The following is a 6,689-nucleotide window of genomic DNA, read 5'->3' on the forward strand; positions in this document are numbered from 1 at the left end:
GCCAGGCAATGTTCTGGGACCTGTGACATGTCCCAGAACATTGCTGAGAGGGAGGGGCTGCCTAGGTGGAGAGGAGGAGTCACCTAGGCGGCCCGAAATCGGAAGGAGGAAGTGGGACAGGAAGTCCCACTCCAAACCAGGTACCCAGCCCCCCCAAAAAAAATTACATGCCAATTGTGGCATGTCAGGGGGTGAGGAGTACTTAAAGCAGAAGTTCCACTTTTGGGTGGAACTCCTCTTTAAAGCTATACTTTAGACAAATTCCCCCCACCTGAAATAATTCCCAGTAACCCAGGGGCGTACCTACAGGGGTCACAAATGTGACCCGGCCCCATGCTCCAGGGGCCTGTGTGGCCCCCTGTACACCTGTATAGGAGGGGATGAGGGAAGGCTGCATATAGGAGGTCCGATTTCTCTATTTTCCTTCTGCAGCCACTAAATACCTGCAGGAGGGAGAGGGGGAGAAGTGGGAATTCAGACGCTGCAGGAGGAAAATAGAGAGATTGGTTCTTCTGTATGCAGCTGGCCAACCGCTCCTCCTAGTCAGCTTCCTTCTGCTACCCACCTGTGTGCTCTCCTGCCCCCTTGTGCTCTCTCTGGACACCCCCCTCGTCCTCCGCAGTTCTGCTGGCTCCCCCACCCTTCGGCCGCTGCAGGGGATGCTGTCAGGATAGAGAGGGGGAAAGGGGCCTGTAAATGTGTTATTTACCAGCCCCTTTCTTGTCTTAATGATCCATACTGATCACTGACTCTGTTCATTTATAACTGAAACATGACAAACTGTGTGTACTATGTTTCAGTTTGTGAATGGACAGGAAGCTCTGTACAGGGCTGTGTCCTCAATCTCTTTTCTCTGTCTCAAAGGTGAAACATCAGAGGTCTGTTTAGACCTCTGATATTTAATCAAAGCCCCCAACGTGGCTCCTAAAAGAATTTAAAATGAAATAAAATTTTAAAAATGGTAAAAAATAATAAAGAAATAAAATAACAAAAACAAAAAACTACTAACAACAGGGCTCTGAGCTGTGATTGAACACAGCTGATCAATTATTGTTTCAAAAAAGGTACAAAACTAAGGTCATCATTGAGTCTTGGTGGTTTGGTAGGCTCCAAGTCCCATAGCCACCTGGCTTTGTGTTGGAGGACCACCTAGTCAAAATTGCTTCCTCTAGTGGGGAAACACCTCTAGAACCCAACACTTCAGACAATGGGGGACCCTATTATCTTTTAAAAACACATGTCTAGCTAAGGGGTTTGTAAACACATCTGTTAGTATTCAACTCAGAGGTTGGAATTTATGCCTGATTGATTGAGTTCCAGTTCTCTCTAGCGACCTAACCCCTTTTGACTGTTCCTCCTTCTATAATGCAAATCTTTACAGGAGGCCCTCTCATTCTTTATCTCCATAAATGTTGATACTGCACTTCAATATGTAGAGTGGGATGCACTGAAAGCATACCCACAGAGTATTCTTATCAAGTAGATTTGCTCTATCACAACTGCCACCAAAAGGAAACTGGAGCAGGCTAGCAGGGCTGTCCTGGAAACTAAGGCTAGGGATGTTACAGATCCAACTCCAAACAACCAATTCAGCTGGTTAGCATTGCAGACTACAATACAACACCAGGAAATACTGCAATGCAGGAGACAAAGACCATAGGACAGTTTCACACAGTTCACCTGTAATTTTTTTTTACTTTGAAACAGTATGTATACTATATCAAATAAAGTCGTGAATTAATTATGTGCACTGTTAGGCTTTCTAAATATATAAAATGACATTTGTGTGGTAATAAAATATTAGGCCAAAATTGGGTTCATGAACTAAGTTTCACAAATATGCTACATTTTAATATGGAACTGAACTTTAAAAAAACTTAATAAGAGTGACTTGCCTGTGCAAATCACAGGACAATTATGCTAGATGTTGAAAACATGGACTTAAATTAATAACCAAGAGACTTCAAATGGGTAAAAATGAGAAACTACAAAGGTGAACATCTTCATTAGTATGCTAAAGCAAAAGAAATGTAAGGCAGCATAAAGTCCCGTATTCAAATGCATATCTTTTAAAATCCAACCTGAAGAAATGTAAGTTTTTTTCACAACAGGCATAACATTTTTACATTATACAAACATTTGGTGCACACTGACTGTCCCTTTCGTTGCCTAGCAAGTATTTGGTTAATGGTTTTTTTTTGTTTGTCTTCTAAGCACAACTTATTTTTTTTTAAGTGTGTGTAGAATGTGGAGGGATTAGTACCACTATCAGGTTTGAATACCTCTCCTGACATCCTGCCACAACCTGGCATACACTTTGGGGCAGGAAGTGATAGGCAATCTCCACTGAAGGGACACACATACCATATTACCAACCTCTAGAAGGTCCAACCCTTATCCAGTATGCAAAGCGTGCTTTTAGTGATTTCCCTGTTTGAGAGATTCCTCCTCACTTCCTGTCACAGTGACAGGGGAAAAAAAAAATGTAGGCAGTATCTCACCTACGAATACAGACTCGGCAATAAAAAACGCATTTTAAACCCTATTCAAAACTAAACAAAATGTTTTAGCTTGAGCTGGACTTTAATAACTGACATCTACCAGCAGTATTGTGCTTGTGTTATGCTGCATGCTATCATTTACTGTTGCATTAACAGATTTTTGTTTATTTCATGATTTAGCCTGTTAATAAAGTGGTTGTAAATGCATGAAGCTAAAAAACCTTCTGCGTGCAGTCCCCCCCCCCCCATACTTACCCGATCCAGATCTTGATCCGGCGATATGCATTGGGCAACCTCTGCTCCCTCACTTCTCATTGGCTTGGAGACAGCAGCAGGAGCCAATCACAGACAGAGAGGAAGGATTGGGGGCGAGGTGATGCAGGGCAGGCTTGTCTTATGGACACACACAGAAGAGGTTTGGGAGCGAGTGTGCACGAGTGTTCCTATAGCAAATGGCTTGCCAGGAGCACAATCGGGGGACCCGAGAAGAGGGGGATTGGGGCTGCTCTGTGCAAAACCATTGCACAGAGCATGTGAGTATGACATGTTTGTTATTTTAAAGAAAAAAAATCCAAAACTTTAGAATCAATTTACATTTAGCTTCTGAAGACTGCCCAGGATCAATTCACCAAGGGTTTGACGAATCTTGTTCAGAAATTGGCAAACCTGAACATATTGAAGTATATAAGGAATAGGAATGAGCTTGAGGTTCAGGTCGAACATAGGTTCGACTCGAACATCGTGTGGTCGCCCGTTCGCAGAACATCATGGTGCGTTCGCTGCAAATTCGAGAACCGCGGAATGCCCCATAATGCACTGCGAGATCGCAGTTCATTGCTGTATAATGATTGGCCAAAGCATGCAGGTCAGATACATGCTTTGGCCAATCATCAGCACCCTCTGCTAATTTATATATATATATATATATATATATATATATATATATATATATATATATATATATATATATTCTGCATCCAATGTAGCCTATATCTACAGTGCATTCTGTGGTGTACAGTTTCTAATACACTTCAGGCAGTGTACACAGTATCTAATACAGTATGTAAAGCACCTTCCAAGTCCTTCCTGTCCCTCCCTCTCTATCCCTCTCTTCTTTCGAGATGCACTGTATTTGTCTGTTTTCTCCCATTTCTCTGAGGATTGCAGCAATGTATCGGCCTCCTGGACAGGTACCGTGCTTTCTTGATGACTTTTCTGCCTGGCTACCTTACTTTCTCTCCTCTGAAATACCCACGATCATTCTTGGTGACTTCAACATTCCTGTCAATGTTAACAGCCCAACCACAGCTAAACCTCGACTTAACCTCATCTTTTGACCTAACCCAGTGGATACATGCTTCCACTCACTCCAATGGTAATACCCTTGACCTTGTATTCTCTCATCTCTGCAACCCTGGCAACCTCACCAACACCCCCTTTCCTCTCTCTGATCACAACCTCATTACTTTCACTGTATCCTTGCCTCCATTCACCCATCCCTCCAAGCAGCAAACGAGTACTTGTAGAAACCTTCAGCACTTTAACCCTTCTCTTCTCTATTCTGCTACTGACCACCTATATGACATAATCTCTCCCCTGTCCTGTCCTGACCTGGCCACCTCTGTCTACAACAGTTCAATCTCATCATCAATAAATGCACTTGCTCCTCTAACCACACGCAGAATCAGGCCACGACCGTTACAACCCTGGCAAACTGACAACACTAGAAATCTCAAGAGACATTGAATGACTGTGGTGTAAAAACAAATGCCTACAAGACTTCACCCTATATAAATCTGCCCTTCTAAATACAATTTCTGCCTCCATGCTGCCAAACAAGCCTACTTTGTCTCTTATTAATTCCTTATCATCCAGTCCCCGTCGGCTCTTCTCAACCTTTAACTCTGCTTCGTCAACCACCCCCTCTACCCACTAACTCACTCCCCAAAAGATTGCCAATCACTTCAAAGACAAGATTGATGCAATTCGTGAGGACACCACTGTGCTTACGTCTTTTCCACCCAACATACCTTGCCTAGCAGCACATTCAACACTCTCCTCTTTTGAATTGGCTACTACTGAAGAGGTTACAAAACTTCTCAGATGCCCACCTAACCAATTGTCCCTTGGATCCTGTTCCCTCACAACTACTATGGTCACCCTCTTCTTCTATCCTATGCTCCCTCACTCACATCTTCAATCTCTCCCTCTCTAGTGGCACCTTCCCCTCCCCTCTAAAACATGCGCAGATCACTCCCATACTTAAAAAGCCCTCACTGGATCCTACCAACCTGAACAACTTAAGACCCATCTCATTGCTCCCATTCACCTCTAAACTTCTAGAACGCTTAGTCTACAACCATCTTAGCTCCTACCTCAGTGAAAATAACCTTCTTGACCCCTTACAAACTGGCTTTCACTCGCAGCACTCTATGAAAACTGCCTTACTAAAAGTCACTAACGATTTACTAACTGCTAAAACCAACAGCCAGTACTCCATACTCCTACTACTTGACCTCTCTGCTGCCTTTGATACTGTTGACCACCTACGCCTTCTTAAAAAAACTACATTCCCTTGGCCTCCGAGATTCTGCTATATCCTGGTTCTCTGCCTATTTATCACAGCGCTCCTTCAGTGTCACCTACAACTCTGTCTCCTCCTCTCCATTGCCCTTTTGTGTGGGGGTCCCCCAAGGCTCTGTTCTTGGACCCCTTCTCTATCTACACCTCCTCCCTTGGTCACTTGATAACCGCCCACGGCTTCCAATACCACTTATACACTGATGACACCCAAATCTATCTGTCTACTCCTCACCTCACTCCTTCAGTCTCCTCTCGCATTACTAACTTACTAACTGACATATCAGCATGGATGTCACACCACTTCCTTAAACTAAATTGCTCTAAAACTGAGCTAATAATATTCCCCCCACCCGTGCTTCCCTCCATGGCTTTTCCATCAAAATCAACAATGCAACCATCAGTCCCTCCCCTCACGCCAGGGTACTAGGTGTAATCCTAGACTCTGACTAGCCTCAAATCCAATCATTGTCAAAAGTTTGTAGAATTCACCTCCGTAACATGTTTAAAATTCGCCCCTTTTTAACAAATGAAACCACCAAGCTCCTCATTCACTCCCTTGTTATCTGTCGCCTTGACTATTGCAACTCCCTTCTCATTGGCCTGCCTCTCCATAGGCTATACCCTCTTCAGTCTATCATGACTGCTGCTGCCAGACTTATACACCTTACCAACCACTCAGTGTCAGTGAATTCAATTCAAAATACTAAACCACAACATACAAAGCCATTCACAACTTTGCCCCGAGCTATATTGCCAATCTTGCCTCCAAATATCACCCAAATCGTCCTTTCCGCTCTTCTCAAGACCTCCTGCTCTCAAGCTCTCTCATCTACTCCTCCCATGCTCGTCTCCAGGATTTATCCAGAGCCTCTCCCATCCTCTGGAACTCACTACCTCAACCTGTCCGGCTTTCCCCTACCCTTGCTCCCTTCAGGCGATCCCTGAAAACTCATCTCTTCAGGAAAGCCTATCACGTCTCCAACTAATCTCCTACCACTTCCAACAGCTCATTCCCCACAGTTACAACCTTTTGTAACACCTGCCCTACCCTATTAGATTGTAAACTCTTCTGAAAAGGGCCCTCTTAATCCTTTTGTATTTTATTGTATTATAAACTGTATCGTCTCCTTTTTATATTGTAAAGCTCTGCGTAAACTATTGGTGCTATATAAATCCTGTATAATAATAATAATACTACACTGCTGGTGGTTTACACAGTATAAAATACAGTGCAGCTATAGTACAGTTGCTAATATAGTGCAGGCGGTGTACAGAGTATCTAATACAGTGTGTACAGTTTCTACTACACTTCTGGTGGTGTACACAGTACACAATACAGTGCAGCCGTAGTACAGTTTCTACTACTTTTCTGGAGGTGTACACAGTATCTATCACGTACCTGATTGGGTGAGAAAGGTTTCCCTTACACCTCTGACTCGGGTCCTCTGATAGTGTGAACAGAAGGCGCAGGAGTGCAGAGTTGCAAGAGTGCCAAGGAGTCTTGCAGTCAGCAGGTCGGATGCCTTTGGTAGGCTGGCAAAGTCACTGGAAGGCCTCGGCAGACAGGCAGCTGGTGCAAGTGACATCAACGGATAGCAAGGCCAG

This window comes from Aquarana catesbeiana, linkage group LG03 (assembly GCF_042186555.1).
Source record: "Aquarana catesbeiana isolate 2022-GZ linkage group LG03, ASM4218655v1, whole genome shotgun sequence".
NCBI classification, from domain to species: domain Eukaryota; kingdom Metazoa; phylum Chordata; class Amphibia; order Anura; family Ranidae; genus Aquarana; species Aquarana catesbeiana.